The sequence below is a fragment of the Cupressus sempervirens genome, chromosome 6 (genome assembly GCF_028749045.1).
Source record: "Cupressus sempervirens isolate cs-2001-9-10 chromosome 6, ASM2874904v1, whole genome shotgun sequence".
Lineage (NCBI taxonomy): Eukaryota > Viridiplantae > Streptophyta > Pinopsida > Cupressales > Cupressaceae > Cupressus > Cupressus sempervirens.
This window is the reverse complement of record NC_143123.1, coordinates 325,341,687-325,361,150: the sequence shown is the minus strand read 5'-3', so window position 1 is coordinate 325,361,150 and position 19,464 is coordinate 325,341,687.

Genomic DNA, 19,464 nt, shown 5'->3' with positions numbered 1-19,464 from the left:
TTCTTGCTTGAGTTTTGCAACTCAAAGTAGTGAACAAATCAAGCCCTCAAGCCACCTCTATAGCTCAACAAAGGCACCCATAAGAGGCCTTGTTGGTGTGTTAAGATGTGGGGTATGCTTGGTGTACTCTCTCAAACACAACAATGTAGTGAATCTCTTGAATGTGGATGTGCAAATGTGAGTGATGATGAAATATGAACCTAAGCTACATGAGATGAAAAACACTTCAAGAAATGGCTATGGTGAAAACCATACTTGAAGGCATTCAAGGATGAAAATGAAATGCAACCAAGAAAACTAAGTATGCAAGCTACACTAACTTGTAAATGTAAACGAAATGTGAATGCATCAGTAAACTAGATTAATGATGCAAATGAAAAGCTAAACCAGCTACCAAATGGTTAATATGCATCTGGAAATTACCATGAAAACTACTATGAAAGCTACTATGAAAGCTCAAACTAGCATGCAAGCTCAACTATAATAAAAAGCTCAAATCTCAAACCAACATGATACCAATAATAATGAGAGATGCAAATGTTTGAGACAAGGCCTCTATTTATAGGCTTTAGGAAGGGCTTGGTGAGGTGGCATCCATGTAGATGCCGCATAAGGTGACATGTAAGCCATGCAAGTGGTCAAAAATTCAAAGTTTGCTCACATATGTGTGAGAAAACTTGAGAAGAAGAGTGGGAGACAAGAGTGCAAAGGGAAGTGTGTAGGCATGCCTTCTCACACATGTGTGAGCACACACTTAGGCTAATGAGAGGGATTAGGAAGGAGATTAGGATGCTTAAATGAGATTAGAGAAGAAGTAGGCTTAAGAGGATGAAAATGATGGGTGTAGGCTAGGTTTAAGGCTAGGCTTAAGATTAAATTAAATAGGATTTAATTTAATTAGAGGTTTAGAAGAATTAATGGGATATGGGGATTTAAATAAATAAAATTTATTTTAAAAAGGGGAAACATAAAAGATCATGTATTAAATTAATTTAACACATTAGAGCTAGGAGTATTTAAATTAAATTTAAATACTTAGGAGAATGAACTTATTTATTTAATTAATTTAATTAAATAAGTAGAAGAATGTGACCAATATAATTAATTACAATGTCACAAGCAATATTAATAAATTAATATAGTCTTTAGGAATGATTTTAAGTGTCTACATTTTGCCCCTCTTTGATGTGATGTCGAAATGATATTATATCAAAGAAAATAAAAAAAGGTTTCTCTAGAGAAGATAGGAGTCCTATAGGAAAGGATAGAGGAGGAGGGTGCCCCCTCGTGAAAATTGTGCAAAAAATAAATTTTGGGCAATTTTTGTGAAAATTTCTTAGGAAAAGAAGGAAAAGGAGAAAATAGGGAATAAATAACAACATTTGCATGACTTGTGGGTAAATAGGAGATAGAGACGACTCAAGGAAGGCACAGGCCCAAATGGGGTTTGCGAGGGGCCTATATAAGCCTCCAAGGGGTTCAAAGAGGGTCATTGTCACACCTTGAGAGTAGAGCATCTAGAGCAAACATGGACCCCATTGATCGATTGTAGCTTGGAAAGCTCATTTGGGAGTACTAGCGAGCAGCCATGATGGGCCCACCGGTAAGTCATCTGATCCTCTTCATGGTTTTGTTAGATTAGGCTAGGTTAGGCTCATTTATTGCACAATAAATGAGACAAAAATGTTGTTAGGATGGAGAAAAAAATATACACCTTGTTGTTTGTGCAAATGATAATGCAGCATCCGTAGAGATGATAGGATTGATCTTGTCATCTGCACAGATACCAAAAAAGGGAATGGACTCTGTGGAGATGACAAGTTTCATCTTATCATCTTCATGGATAGAAAAGGCAAGCTAGGGAAAATGGAGAGGACAAAACATAGGTCGTCATCTTTGAAGATGAAAAAAGGTTTGCCATCTATGTTGATTGGTGTCTACGTTGATCACCATCTATGCAAATCAGCATTTCTATCGATCAACATCTTTGCTTATTAGTGTCTATGCCAATTAGCACCTTTGTTGATTGGGAAAAATTGATAGGAGGCAAGGGAAGATGCCCCATTCTAGGGATGGCATAGGCTATAAAGACTAACTATCCACATGTCTATGTTGTAGGAGGACATGATGGTTTTTAGGTTGAGGGAGCACTACCCTCCTACCATGGTGATCCAAGAGTGACTAAAAACCACATATTAGGGACACGTGTGGCTATGTAGACAAGAGCACGTGCATGAGTGGTTGAATCTAAGGGTGCACTCAACATAGCTATCGACATTAATAGAGCAATGACACATGCCCACAAGGAGCTTCCATCTACCAATAGGGGAGGCTACAATCACACTCTGGATGTGTGGTGGATCCTACGGGTGCCCATCTAGGGGGCATACCCAAAGTATTTACTAGAGGGATCAGACCCATTTCTAAGAGAGTGCTTTGATAGATGGTGGCAAAGGTTGTTGTCTAGTGATCATGGCTATCTTGGAGGGGAGCACTAGAGTAGAGATTATTGAGGCTGGCAGTATATCTAGCCTCCCTCATATGGTAGATGCTACCTAATCATGTAGGACATGGGTGGCCTATTGGCTGGGCACGAGTGCTGAGAACCCTTCTACAGGAGGATGGAGAGGTCTATTGTTGGGGATAGATAATCCTAGCAGAGTTTTGCCATGATTTGCACATGTGTGCCTTTTTATGTAGCAGACTATGGGACCAAGATTGACACTACAAATGGTTTGGTCATGGGAGCATATTGGAGTCACTCGGCCCATCACCCAATAGGAGACCAGATAGCTTGGTGAGCCATTCACCTATAAATACTGGCCTCTAATCTAGTATATAGCTATAGAGTCAATGGGATTTTGGTGCCACTATATCGATGAGATTATTATGTTTGAGTGCACTCCATATGATGGGATAGAGTGGTGGGGGCAGACACTGGTAGCAAGTAGAGAGGATAAAATGGAGGATTAGATGTACCTCTCATTTACATAGATTGATTGTTGGATCATTAGATGGTCCATGCACATGATTATGCAGTACATGCCTTCTTTGGTGCGTCGACAGTTTGGGAGGACATAGGATGTAGTATTAGATAGATTATTGTACCCTGTGGTCTCTTGGGAGTATAGTTGACTATGGGGGCACAAGACCAACCTTCAATTGGCCCATATATCATGGGTATCCATTCTAGTAGTGCCATGGGTACATGGATAGAATAGGGGGGATGCAGGTGTGACACCGACATATGCATAGTGGTAGGTAGCCCACTAGCGAGTTAGAATCATAGTACCTGGGGTGCTTCCACTAGAAAAGTAGCCACAAGGGGAGGGGGATGGAGTAGGGGATGGTGAGCAAGTAGCTATGATGCCACCACTACTATAGGGGGCATAGGAGGGATTGTGAGGGTGCAGAGCCTGAGCGAGGAGAGGGCTAGGGCCAGCACCAGTATAGGCACTAGTACAGGCACCAGGATAGGGGCCATAAGTATAGGTACAGGTGCTAGTAGGGGGAAAAAGAAAAGGGCTAGAAAAGGACCTAGATATGGTGAGGGCTGATCAGGATAGCCTTTGTGCAGAGGTAGTCTAGCTATAGGGGGTAGCATAGGTGCAGTAGGCATGAGCAGATAGCATAGAGTAGACCATGGGGGCCATACAGGTAGAGCTATAGGTGTAGAGGGCTAGAGGAGATAGTACATAGGAGCTTTTAGTGGCTCTATAGGCATAGGTGAATGTCGCAGAGTTTTCAAGGATGGGGATCCATGCAGAGGAGGAGGAGCGGGCAGAGCTAGAGATACTCTGGGGAGGTAGTCACATTACAGGTTGAGCAGGCCACCCATCAGGCATAGCTGGATGGATATCGTAGACAGAGGGACATAGAGAGATAGATGCTATAGCCTAGGGTAGCCATCATGGTTATGTAGGATGCCACCATAGCTAGCTGAGTAGAGGCATGGGCCATATGAGGGGTAGCCTATTATAGGTCGCTTTATATTGAGGTCATGCCTGCTGATCAGTGACATCCAAATTTTGAGAGGGGGGCTAGCTCATGGATCTCAAGGGGTGGAGCTAGATTAGAGTAGTCCATAGGACAACAAAGACCTCCTCAAGGGGGGCATATAGGCGGGGCTAGGCCATCACAACTAGTAGCTTGATTTTGTATAGTGAGCAATTTTTTGATAGATATGTGCAGATGCAACATGTTTTTGATGATGCATTTGTACTATATGATTCTACATGATTTGTATATGGACTGTACAAACACTATTTTTTGAGATATATACATGACATGATTTGATGGCTCTTTTTATGTATGGACTTATGTGATGCATATGATATTTATGATGTGGATACTGACGTTTGTGATGCAAGATGTGATGCTATGTGATGATTCCTATGATGTATGTATGTGATACCTAACATGTGGATGATGCAGGTTTTGCTGGCAATTATGAGTTGTATGCATTTCTTTATATTACATGTATGGATGTACTATATATATGTGAGATGTAATTATGATGTACATGCCCCTAGATGTGATGATTAAGATGGATGCATGTAATTAATGAAATGAACGATCAATGCAATGTAATAAAATGAAAAAGGAACACTAATAAACATAAACTAAAATGAATGCAACCTAATGAAAATGAACTAATGAATGCAATCTAATTAAAGTGCAACCTAAATGAATATCTATCCAAATTATCACTCATAGAAACCCAGAAACATGGCATAGGAGGGGGGAAATAAATAAGACCTTGTCTCAAGCGCAACTTGAATGAAAACCCTAGCTACATGAAACCTAACTACATGATATCAAGAGATTTCATTGTGTTTATATGGAGAGCACAACTTAAGTTGATTTTGCAAATGAGTTTAAGTATTATATGCTATAGAAGCATAAATGACATGACTCTTTTGCATGGACTAGACAAACCATAGAGACTTTAGAATGATAGGTGTAGTTTGCATAGTCATGATGGATCAAATATCATATATGCCATGGAGAGGTCTGGGCACACCCAAAGTCTTTTTAGGGATCTTTGGTGGAGAGTGTGCTAACCTATTGCCCCCATTGCCCAACACATTAACATAACCTAAAACTAACACATATGAAATAAAGCCTCAAAAAATAGATCATACCACAAAAAACATGTGTAATCAATGAGAGCCCTTCAAGTATGAACAAAATATGGAAGATCAAGGTGCACCATAAAAGGTTTTCTCTAACACACAAAAATAAAATCAACCAAAAAGAGATCTCATGACCAAGTAGTCATTCAGTCCATAGTTCCTACCAAGAACCTTAGGTCTAGAAGTGAATGTCACAATGTCGCCTATAGGAAGGATTCATCCTATAATAATGTGTCAAGCTGGATGTCAATGATCATAAAATCATGTGTTTCCAGCAAGGGATGTGAAGCGAACAAGTTCCTCAAATCATTAATTCTTGAATGGTGATTTTGTGTAAGTCTAAATGTGGTCACTATTGTGAAAAAGCTCAGTGTGATGGGATTGGATAACCACTTGACAAAAAATGCCTCGCAAACTAGAGGTCTTTCAAAAGATGGAGGTGAAGTGAAGCCTTGCAAAAAAGAGGTATTTTATTGGATGCATGAAATGCAAAAAGCTAGATAAGACTTTGCACAAAGGAAATGGAATGGTGGAGTGAAGTGAAGTGAAATGACCCTTATAGACAATGGATCACCCATACTTTTTTCAGGAACATTTTCTGCTTTTTAGGATTTTTTTTTAGGAACATTTTATGATTTTTTTTGGATTTTTCTAATTTTTCAATTTTTTTGGATTTTTGCAGGACTATAAACATTGTACAAGAATTATAAAGGCTCAAGAATAGAACTACTTGAGATGCTAGATATTTATAGGCTCAGGGAGTAGATCTCTCTCTGGAGTAGCAATCTAATATGCCCCAGAACCATATTTTGCTATAATGATAAATGGAGCTAGCCAATTTGCCTCAAACTTTCCTTTCTTTTCATGGTTCTGGAGGTTCCTCATATTATGCTACAAAACTAAGTCACCCACTTCAAACTGTCATGGGTTGAATTTTTTATGATACTGAAGTTGAAGGCAATTTTGATACATGCAGAGGTGGTTTAAACCATTAAGGCATCTCTCATCAAGGAGTTACACCTCTTGCAAGCGAGAAACACTATATTCTTCTTTGAACATCAGATTCTTGAGAGAGATTTTGAGGAGAGGGAGCTAAATTTTGATTGCTAAGACAGCCTTAAAACCATGAACAAGGGAAAATGTAGTGGCTCATGTGGGGGTACAAATGGAGGTATGGTAGGCCCAAAGGGCAGGAATGAGATGGAGGTGCCAATCATGACTAGCTGCATCAATAGTTTTCTTTAGGATTTTCAAAATGGTTTTATTAGTAGCTTCAGCTTGGCCATTTCCTTGGGGGTAGTATCTGGTGGAAAAATGCTGGGTGATTTCAAATTTCCTACATAGTGTCGCAACTTCCTAATTTTTGAAAGAAGTTCCATTATCAGTCATGATATCTTGAGGTATGCCAAAACAACAGATAATGTAGTTCAAGATGAACTTCAAAATCTATTTTCTAGTGATGTAGGTTAATCAAATAGCCTCAACCCACTTTGTGAAGTACTCAGTGGTGACAATAATATACTTGTGGCCATTTAAGGAATTTTGGTACACTTGACCAATAAGATCAAATCCCTAGTGGGAAAAGGGCCATGGAGTTATGGTGGGTTGAAGGTCTTGGGCATGAGCATGTATCAAATTTCCATGCTATTGACAAGGAACACATCTCTTCACAAAATGATATGCATCTGCTTCCATAGTGGGCTAATAGTAACCTATCCTAAGAAGCTTTTTCACTAACATAAGGCAACTAGAGTGGGCACCAAAAATCCCTTGGTGAACCTCTTCTAACATAATTCTAGCTTCATCTAAACTAAGACATTGGAGGAGGGTTCCATAAAAATGTATTCGAAAAAGTGTGTCACCTAGGATGGTATATCAGGCTATGCAATGGATGAAGGTTTTGCTCTAACTTGTGTTGAGGGTTATGGTAATGGTTTTGTGATGTAAATAGGAAAAGATGTTGGTGTATCATGGAGACTTAGGACCAACAATCTCACACACCAACTCTAAATCAATTTTCTCATAAGTAGGAGTAAAAAGATTCTCAACAAGAAACTCACATTTAGGACTATATTTTGGTATGACAATAATGGAGGCAATATTTTCCATAACATCTAATGCTTTATTATCAGCCCTTGGTATTTGCTGAAAAAAATCTTTGTAAAGTGTTGCTTAAGATCTTCCACTATCCTATGATAGGGCAACAATTTCTCATCCTTGGTGTGGTATTCATCTGTGACTTGTTTAATAACCAATTGCGAGTCTCCAAAAATAAGAAGGTTTTTGATATTCCATCTGATAGCTTGACATAGCCCTATGACTAAACCTTCATACTCAGCTATATTGTTTGTGCAAGGGAATGAGATTTTATAAGACTTAGGAATGAGACCCCCTTGTGCTATCACAACAAAAATTCTTGCCTCTGATCCTTTTTGTGTAAAAGATCCATCAAAAAGTAGTTTCCATGATGTATTAGGGGCTATAGTCATAATTGTGTCATTTGGGAAATCTGCTATAGTGGGATGGTCACCTTGAAGAGGAGCTTCGACAAGTTGATCTATAATTACTTGTCCTTTAATGGCATTGTGATCCTTATAAACAATGTCAAATTCACTTAAAATCAAGACCCATTTTGCTGCTCGATCAGTGAGGGCAGCTTTTGATAGAAAATATTTGAGTGGATCTGTCTTGGCAATGAGGTATATAGTATGCTTAAGCATATAATGGAATACATTCTACGTGCAAAAGACTACAGCCAAACATGCTCGCTCAATAGTAGTGTAGTTCAACTCATAGCCAACTAGTGTTCAACTAAGGTAATATATAGCTTTCTCATTCCCATTGTCATCTAATTGTGCCAAAAGTGTTCCTAGGGAAACTGAAGTAGCTAAAATGTATAGAATCAATGGTCATCCTATAACTGGAGGGACTAGAACTGGAGGATTAGTCAAATATGTCTTGATTTTTTCAAATGCTTTTTGGCACAGATAATCCCATTGAAACTTGTTTCCCTTGCAAAGAAAATGCTGCAATGGATGGACCTTATTTACTAATTGTGACACTAATCTCCTAATGGATTGTAACTTTCCTTGAAAACTATGAAGCTATTTCAATGTTGTGGGTGGAGGCATATCCATGATGGCTTTCACTTTTGCAAGATCTACCTCAATACCTCTTCTTGATGCAATGTAGCCTAACAATTTGCCTGATTTGACCCCAAATACACATTTATTTGGATTAAGGCACACTTTATATTTCTCCAACCTTTCAAAAATGGTCGTGAGAACATTAATGTGAGACTCGTGTGTATTTGATTTTCTTAAAATTTCATCAACATAGTCCTCCATTATGACATGTAGAAGATCATGAAATATGGTGGTCATTGTGCATTGACAAGTGGTGTTGGCATTTTTTAAGCCAAAAGGCATGACTTGATAACAAAAGGGGTGGTAAATGCCATTTTATGTTGATCTTCTTCTGTAATTTTGATTTAATTGTAATCAGAAAAACCATCCATCAAAGACAAAATCTCATGTCTAGTAGTCAAATCCACTATGATATCTATGTTAGGAAGAGGAAAATCATCCTTAGGACATGCAAAATTTAAATCTTGAAAATCTAAACAAACACATATGCCCCCTGATGCTTTCCCTATAGGAATAATGTTGGAGACCCACTCAGGATAATCAATAGGGTGAATGAACTTTGCCTCTAACATTTTTTGTAACTCCGCTTTGACTAAAAGTGCTACCTTAGGATGCATCTTGCATAACTTTTGCTTCACTAGTTTAATCTTGGGGTCTACTATCAAATTATGTACAACCAAATCTATATCTGAACTTGACATATCTGTATAGGTTCATGTAAAATTGATTTTACCCTTTGTCAAGAATTCAATCATTGTCTTTTGATCTTTAGGATTTAGAGTAGTAGCAATATAGGTGATTTGTGGATTATCCTCTGTACCCAAGTTGACTAGAATTTTGTCTTCATTCAAAATAGATGACTTTTCTAGTGGTAAAGATCTAAATGACAAGCCAGTCCCTCCCTCTTTTGGCACCTCTAAGAGGTTTTCACTAGAAGATGTGCCCTTTATTTTATCTTTTTCTTCATCCAAAAGTGCCACAGAAGAGTTTTCACTAGAGGATGTTTCTTTTATTTTTCCATTTTTATTTTCCTTTTCACTTTTGTGACTAAGAGAGTTGACTTGGATACCAAAGTAGGGTTCCTCATTATATTGGATCTCATGTTCATAATCTCAAAGATTCTTAAGGCCAAAGAGTGTCATCATTGCTTCATCAAACTTACAAATATCGAGAGCTGGTGGTGTATCTTGAAGGTCCCAGTCTATCATGTTGGGGTTAGTGAGAGGTAGGTTGGTGGATGAAAGGTCATCTATGGAAATGGCATGGACATAGTTATCTAGGCCATCCTCAATGTATTGGAAAGGTACTTCAAAGAATTCCTCCTCTTTAGTCTTAGAATTAGGTTCAACCATACAATAGTTGTCAACAAAGGATACCTTAGGTTTAATGGAGCCCAAACCACATCTTTTAAGATAGCTATTAGCTTCTAAGGGTTGTCTCATTCCATCTTCTTTAGGTCCAAGGCTAGTACTATGATATCCCATGTTTTTGATTATGGGAGGGGCCTTAACATACTTATCTTTGGAGAACTCAATAGGTTCATCTTTTCCATCATAGTATAGCCAATCTAGAACATTAGATTCCATATGCTCATCACTAAGTAAACCCTAGTGTTCAAATGTTGTCTTGTTAATATGCACAATCTCTTTGTTGGTGGGAGGTGGCAATTGTGAAGGTTTTCCAAAGGAGCAAGGGGAGAGCGGTAGTTGTCCAACACATAAGGCATTTTCAAACTTATACTCTCCCATTCCTAAATTAGTAAAAGTAACCTTCTTCCCTATAGTATTGACCTTAGTATCTCCCACCTTCTCTTTTCCTTTATAGGAATTGGAATCATCATTAGCTAATTTTGGCACTATTGTGGAAGGTGATTCTATTATAGTGAGAGGCTTAGGTATAACTTTGGAAAACTCATTGATTGGACAAAAATTTGCTAATGCACCTTCCAATATTTTACAAAATACAAAAGGAGTAGGATCCCCTAGGATTGTGACCTCTCTTCCTTGGTGAGGGAATTTCAAGCATTGATGATAGGTAGATGGGATAAACTTTAGTGTATGTATCTAAGGTTTACCAAGCAAAATGTTATATGGAAAATCCAAGTCTAGGACATGGCATTCAATATTTATGATGGCTAGTCCAACCTTTAGAGGTAACATGATAATTCCTTTTGATTCTCTTTCCCTTTCATCATAGGCTTTGATTATTATCCTTTTATTGATATCTAGGAGGTCTTCTGGAAGTCCCAAGAAATGAATCATCTTCAATGTACATAGATTCAAACTGGATCTATTATCTATAAGGACTCTTTTAATCTTATGTCACTGTATAAGGACATCAATGTGGAGCAACAAATTATGGTGGGGATCAAGACCTTGGAAATCTTTATCTGTGAAGACAAGGTGTTGTTGGGTGGCAAGGTTTCCAATCATGGTAGTGAATTGGGAGGCATTAATGTTTTTAGGAACACAAGATTCTTAAAGAGCCTTCTCCAAGATCTCTTTGTGGATGGGTGATGTAGGTAGGAGCTCAAGAATGGATATTTGTGCAGGAGTTTTACCTAGCTAAGATAACACATCATAGTGAGAAGTGAGCCTTTCTGAAGTGGATGATGTGGTAGGCACTTGTGGCACTAACAAATTAGTGTGATTAGGAGTAGTAACTTGCAAAGTAAGTCTTCCTCGTCGAGTGGTGGCATCACAATTGGTTTCTTGTAGGACAAGGGTATTAACATGAGTGTCTACCTCTTCAATGCAACCACACATGGAGTTAAATCCACATATATTGTTGATTTCAATTTTACCACACAAGGAGTCAAATCTTAATATTTGGTTGGTGGAATAATCATAAGGTAATGCATTTGATGTGGAAGCTCAATTTGCATTGTTCACATTGTTGTTTCCATTGTTTTTATTGTTTTTGTTGTGATCAAGAAATGGTTTTTGAAATATCATTAGCTTAGCATTTTTAGAGGATGGTCATCCTTCTACCTCAATTTCTCCATCATCGACAAGATTTTGGATGAAGAATTTGAGTTTTATACACTTGTTTGTGTCATGTCCTTTAATGTGATGGTATTTGCAATATTCATTTTTCCTATACCATTTTGATTTGGGTTGGTTCTCATCAAAGGGTCATGTGTTAGGAAATACCATCAAATTGTGATCCACTAATTTTTGAAATATGGCTTCCAAGGGTTCACAAAAGCTAGTGAACTTTCTATTGTGATCATAGTCACAATTGTAGCTGTTGTTGTTATAGGGGAAAAATTGTGTTTGATTGCGAGATTGCTGATTGTCATTGTTTGAATTGTTGTTGTTTGGGTTACAATAGTTGTTGTTGTTCCCTCCTTGAAAGTTTTTGACATTAGTGACACCATCGTGCGTGACACCTTTGTTCTTGGACTATAATTTGGGTTTGTTATTGTTATTTACCTCATTGTGTGAGGATGATGAATTATAATGTCTAATGGTACCTTTTTCCAAAAGTCCATTTTCAATATTCTTTCCCTTCTTGACTAAAGTGGAAAAGTCTTCGAGGCTAGACATCTTCATGTGGAAAGACATTTTTGGTATCAAGTTCTTGATAAATATATCCACAAGGTGGGAATCCTCAATTTTGTAGGGCATGCAATTAGTAAGATGCCTCAACTGCTGTATAAAGTTAACAAATGTTTCACCATTTTGTTTCTTTGTGTTGCACAAATCACTAAATGAGGCATGATGTTCAATTTTGTAAGAGTATTGTGCTATAAAATTTCTTGTAAAATCATTGAAGGAAGTAAAGGAGCCCTTAGGTAAATTCATTAACCATTCTAGTGCAGGACCTCCAAGACTTTGTGCAAAGAGTCTCTTAAGATAATCATCATTGTGGGCTACTTTTTAACATAGAATGGAAAATTCCTTGAGATGTGTGATGGGGCATGTCTCTTCCATATACTTATCAAATTTAGGAATTTCAAAACTGGGTGGAAATGGTACCATATTGATGGATTTATCAAATGGAAAATGACAAATTTTCTCAAAATAAAAATTGTTTACCCTTTTGTTGTTCATGTTAAGGACCAAATTTTGCAATCCTTGAAATTTTGAGCCAAATCTTGATTAGGTTGCACTTGTGATTGTTGGGAGTTCACAAATCCACCTCCTAAATTGTAGGGAGTCCAAAATGTAGTGTGAGGGGGTGGAAGTACTCCACTTTGGCCAATGTATTGATATGTAGTTGTTGGAATTGGCACATGTGTCTTTACCATACTTGTTGGTATTTGCAAATAGGATGAGTGCATTGGTTGTGTCAGAATTTCCATTGGTTAAGTAGGCACTTGCCCAATGTTTAAGCATCCCATAGTGGTACCTGTCAAGGTGGATTGTGGAATACTAGCATGTGTGGTAGCATTGGGCATAGCACTAATGATTTGTTGAATATGTTCTGCACTCAATTGAAATTTTGATTATGTGGAAGTGCTGGATGTATGCATAGCACTAGTTGCCACCATGGTTTATTTCCCTTTGCTAGAAGTTGGAGCTGCGTTTGAAGTGGGCAATATAGGAGCACCACCTTTTGTAATTTATTTAAACAAGGTGCTCTCATCAAAGCTTGGGGGAACATTGACACCATATTTGACCAAATTTAGGAATATCTTAGTCTTGTTTACCCTAATGTATTTCTCCATCATTTCCAAATTGTAGGGATCCACAAGAAATGTCCTAACATCACTAGGTACATCATTGGGGTCAATAGGATCTTCATCTTGGTATACTTCTTCATCATCACCCCCCAAAGTTGTGTTACGAAAGGGATCTTTTGGTTCCTATGCTGATGTTGAGTTAGGAATACCAAGGTTTGAACTAGAGGGGATTGTGCTCCCTAATGAAGTTGTGTGTGGAGGAAATGGATTCTCCATCTTTGATTCTCTGAATGATTCCCACAAACATGACATGGGATTAAATGTGAACCTTCTTGATCGTGTGTGTACCATGGAATAGTGACCAACTAATGGGTGGAAGGTTATGGAAGAAAAATAAAATGAGGATGAGAGCTATCAACTTTATGTGATTAAAGGGTCAACTACCCAAGTGTGGACAAAAGACCTTTGTTTAGCAAACAAAGTTTTATTAGAGGATAATAGTGTCTTTCTCCTAATAAAGATAGTCAAGTGATCTTTAGGAAAGATAGGACACCAAATTGATTACTCACTATTTGGAGATGGACTTGTGATCCCAAATAAGTAAGTGTAATTAGGATAAATGTTTGCCTATGGATAAAAGGTCTAGCATCACAATTTCAAAAGATGTTTTAAAGGTTCAATCTCTCTAGAAGAAGATTTGAAAATGGAAGACTAGGAGTTTGGAAAATGGAGGTAGATATAGAAAATGGAAGATATTATGGTCACTTATGTGGTTAACTCAATCCTTGTTCACTAGAAATAAAAACCTTGGGTTCACTCCTGGGAAGGCAAACAAATTTTGAAGTTTTCCATTATATTTAATTCTATCATAATGGTCTTGTCTAGCTTCTTCCTTTTAAATTTCTTTCATAGCATATTGAAATTGTTTTTCACTGTGTACTAAGTTCTTCCTTTCCTTGTAGATGGGTGGTTTAGAGAATTTCACTTTCTTATGCTTGACTTGGTTGACTTTATCGATCATGGTAGGAATAAAAAAAGACCCAAATTTCAAGTACCCAAAAAATTTGCAACAAGACTTAACTAGACTCAACCACTATTAATGTAAGATTGCTAAAAATAATCGTGAGTCAAGAAGACCTCACTTACCACTATTTTACTTAATGAAGGGTTACCTTACAATTTCACTCGTCTTAGAACTTGTTTGATGTTTGGCTTAGGTTTTGAATGTTTGAACAAGCATGTTGAACATGCCAACAATCCTAATAAGGCTATCACTAGGATGAACAAGGCTTATCTAAGGGGTGTCCTCAATATACACAAGGTACATAAGGCCCAAATTTTTAGATGAAAGAAAATATTGCCACACAGTTGGTGAGAGACAGTAACCCAAATCTCTTCCTTCACTTCCCAAAGGTATACCTTTTTTTGGTGCTTAGCCAAGAGTGACAATATTATGCTTCCAAGAGAGGTTTCTTTTGATTCACCTCCCACTATTTATACTTTGCCAGAACACTGGAGTTGAGGTTGTCCCAAGGGGTGATGAAATCTCCAAGGAGTCCTCTAAAAAGGAAAAACAAAACCACTTATTTCTTGTGCACCCAAGATCACCCAAAGGTGTGAGGGGAGAGAATACATAAGTGGTCTTGGGGTTTTAAAGACACTTGTTCTTTCCTAATGAAGCTTTAATTTTTCTATCTACTAGAAGACACTCATGATTAAAACATGCAAGGTTCTTTCCAACTTGAAATGGCACTAATGTAGATGAAAAATACAGATTCATCAACAAGAAAGTAAAGTGAGCATGCATAAATAAAATGCTGAAAATGAAAGATGTTGAAAATAAAAATCAATTTCCTTTATGGCATTCAAGAGTGCGTGACTTCATTTTAAGCACCAAACCCAAATGCGTTCTAGCCTAGGCATACATGTCAATTTTAAGCACCAATTTCAAATGTTCTCTAGCCTAGACATACATGTTCATTGTCCCTTAATGCATTCAAGATAGTGTGAGTTCTTTTTATGCACCAAATCCAAATGTTGTTTCTACCCTAAGAATTCATATCAATTTAAGCACCAAGTCCAAATGTTATCTACCCTAACATTCATGTCAATTTTAAGCACCAAGTTCAAATGTTTTCTATGCTAACATTCATCCATTCAAATGAAAGTGATTAAAGCATACAAGTTCATTAACTTTTGAGTCTAAGTGATAAAAAACACTTCAAATTTTTTCAGTGATGAAAATCACTATTAGTTTTTTTATAAAAGTTTTCAAGGTTAACTCTCTACATGAAAAAATATTAGTAAAAATTTGTAAGTCACCAGTTAGCAAAAATAATTTAAAAACTTGGGCAACTCTGTCTACAAGCATAGATGACAAAATGCACGTGTAGACATTGAAACTCAAAGACAACAAACTATAGAGATGTTGGAAGTCACAAATGATAAACCTCATAGATGATAGAGGAAAATTCAATATGTTTTGTGGTGATGTGGCACTATGTTAGACACAGATGATAATATGAAATGTAGAGACACCAAAATTTGCAGACGATAACCTAGGATCCGTACAACATGCAGACGATAGACCGATATTTACAAACAACAAAGGAAACTTCCTAGATGACAATGTGGAAACCTAGATGATAGAATGTTCTCCTATGCAAATGCTAAAGTAAGATTTCTATGGAAAATGTGAGTTTTTAAGCTATGGTGGAGACGCTAGAAAGTAGAGATGCTGGTCTGTATAGACGTTGATCTATGTAGATGACTATCACAGATGATGATGTGACCCATAGAGATGACAATGCAATGATTTCTATGGTTGAACAAGGTCATTTTGTAAATTTTTAAAATGAAATCAGGGACATGGGTCCCATCAGACATGCAAAAATATGTGCTAGAAGAAGTGACCTGTTGGAAGCAGGAATAAACAAGAAAACATTAGTTCAAATCAAAACATGCAACAAGTACTCATCAAAATGAAAGAAACCTTAACTAATTCTTACTTGAGTTTTGTAACTCAAAGAAACCAATAAATAAAGCCCTCAAGCCACCTCTATAGCTCAACAAAGGCACCCATGAGAGGCCTTGTTGGTGTGTTATGATGTGGGGTATGTTTGGTGCTCTCTAAAATACAACAATGTAGTGAATATCTTGAATGTGGATGTGCAAATGTGAGTGCTGATGAAATATGAACCTAAGATACATGAGATGAATAAGACCTCAAGAGATTGCTATGGTAAAAGCCATACTTGAAGGCATTCAAGGATGAAAATGAAATGCAACCAAGAAAACTAAGTAAGTATGCAAGCTACACTAACTTGTAAATGCAAAGGAAATGTGAATGCATAAGTAAACTAGACTAATGATGCAAATGAAAAGCTAAACTAGCTACCAAATGGTTAATAAGCATCTAGCAATCACCATGAAAACTACCATGAAAGCTACTATGAAAGCTCAAACTAGCATGCAAGCTCAACTATAATGAAAGCTCAAATATCAAACCAACATGATAACAATGCAATAATGAGAGATGCAAATGGTTGAGACAAGGCCTTTATTTATAGGCTTGAGGAAGGGCTTGGTGAGGTGGATTAGGAAGGAGATTAGGATGCTTAAGTGGGATTAGAGAAGAAGTAGGCTTAAGAGGATGAAAATGATGGGTGTAGGCTAGGTTTAAGGCTAGGCTTAAGATTAAATTAAATAAGATTTAATTTAATCATAGGTTTAGAAGAATTAATGGGATATGAGGATTTAAATAAATAAAATCAATTTTTAAAAGGAGAAACATGGAGGATCATGTATTAAATTAATTTAACACATTAGGGCTAGGTGTATTTAAATTAAATTTAAATACTTAGAAGAATAAACTTATTTAATTAATTAATTTAATTAAATAGGCAGAAGAATGTGACCAATATAATTAATTAATTAATAATTAATTACAAAGTCATGGAAAATATTAATAAATTAATATAGTCTCTAGGGATGATTTTAAGCATCTACACTTATTACAAACATAACATAAAAACTATGAGCAAACATTGTTAGAAGAAAAAGGTAGAATGTCAACCATGACTTTAAAACATTGCTTGAGCAATAGAATAAAAGTCTATAGATAATGTAACAAGTTGGGTCTCTTGAAATAACTCTTCTTGTAGATGTGGTTTATCACTCAGAAGTAACTTGTGCTTCTCATGCTATGATTTGTCTTCATTACTCCTTTAATATGGTGCTCACCATTGTTTGTGCCACTTCTTCATTTCCTAAAAATTTGAAACATTTGAACACATATGCACAAAAAAATTTCTACTCTTATTCAAATATTAGAACATAGATTAAAATATTTATATGAAATACTGCACTTTATATATAATATTAAGCAAGGTATGTCATATCCACTATCCATAGGTTTAATAAGTTCTAACTACATCCAGCATAAGACAAATATGTTGGAAATGTTTTCCACAAGGCTCAAAGAGCAAGTTCAGGCTATATAAAAACTATATCAAATTTGAGACATTAATATGCATCATCACCAACTTAGAGCCCTTTTTGAAATGGATTATAATCTTGTGCTGATGCACTCTCAAGATGACTCTATCTCCAACATTATACTCTTGATCAATCATATTTTCATATGCATACTTCTTCTATCTATCTTGTGACTCTCTAAGATGTTTTCTAATCAAAACCACTTGTTGCTCCATCTCCTTAGCTAATTGAGGACCAATAGATACTCTATCCTCAATCCTGTCTCAACTCAATGGTATCCTGCAAGCTCTAACATATAAGGTTTGATAAGATGGCATACTTATAGATAAATAATGTCACTTTTTTATATTCAAACTCAACAATACATATGTAATCATCTTACTTGACTTGATGGTCTGTCATATACATGTGCAATATATCCTCCAAAACTTAATTAAACCTCTCAATCTAACCATCTATCTAAGGGTAGTATATTGTACTCATATTGAGACTAGTGCGTAATCCTACCTATAAATATCTCCAAAAAGATGATGTAAACAAGGAATATATATAAAATATTATCTTATGAGGAATGACAAAAAAATTTCCAATATCCCACAAGAATGCCTGTGTAATTACTGATGTTGTGAAAGTAGTATGTACGAGTAAGGAGTGGGAAACCTTGGTTGACATTTTAACTTTCACCAAGATGAAATCATGGTACAAATAAGACATGGGAAGATCAACAATAAAATCCATAGAAATAGTATCCCACTTCCACTTAGGTATCTCATGTGGCTATAGGAGCCCACTAGGATGATAGTGCTCTACCTTCACCATCTAGCACTCTAGACATCTCACAAAAATGCTAGTAATCTATAATCTCATGCCTAGCCAATGATATAGTTGTCTCAAATCTATATGCAATTTCTTAACACTAGGGTGCATTGCATAAGGTTTTTTTTGAGCCTCAAGTACAATGAACTCATGCATATCCCTAATGGAAGGTACATTTATACATTCTTTGTAGAACAATAGTCCATCAGGCTATTTATATACTCTGAATACTTCCCCTCTAAGGGTATAACTAGAAAACCTCTAGATATAGCTCATCCTCTAGAAAATGGTGTAGAATAAACTCTCTCAAACTGGTACAAGTAGTCATAGACAAAAGATCATGGTACCTCTAACTCAAGGCATCTACAACTATTGTTTCCTTCCCTTTAATGTAATGAACATCAAAATAATACTTACTCAAAAACTTGATCCATGTTCTCTTCCTAGCATTAAGGTTTGGTTGTGGGAATATGTATTGCAAGCTCTAATGTCTTGAATGAAGCTCAAATCTATGACCTAAAAGGAAGTGTTTCCACCTCACTAAAGCATGTACCACTACTACAACTCTAGATTATGAGCAAGATTGTTAAGCTCATGAATCTTTAACTTCCTAGACTCATAGAAAATAGGTTGTCCATCCTGCATAAGCAATACACCTATACCATCCAATGACACATCTATGCACAACACAAAATGTATTGAAAAGTCATGTACTACAAGAATTGGTGCGCTCATGAGTGTTCTCTTGAGCTCTTCAAAATCTCTCTTACACTTCTCTATCCACTTATACTTCTTTCCCTTTCTCTAAAGTGATTTGATGGTGTGACAATCTAGAAAATCTAAAAATAAAGCATCTTTAATATCCTACTAACTCAACAAAACTCCTCACCTTAGTGACATCGGTGGGTACCAACTAATCCATGATGGTTGTAATTTTTAATGGGTCTATTGAGATCCCATCACCTGATAAAACATGACCCAAATGATGTACCTTAGGTTGGAGAAAAGAACATTTTGACAAGCTGCCAAATAACTGGTTCTCTCTCAACCTTTGGAAAATGAGTCTCAAGTGCTCCTCATGCTCATTCTCATCACAAGAATATATCTAAATATCACTAAGGAACACTACAAAAAAGTTAGCTAGGAATGTATGGAATACTCTATTCACGAGGATCATACATATAGCTAGATAATATGTGAGGCCAAATGGTACCATAGTGAACTCATATTCACCATACGTCAC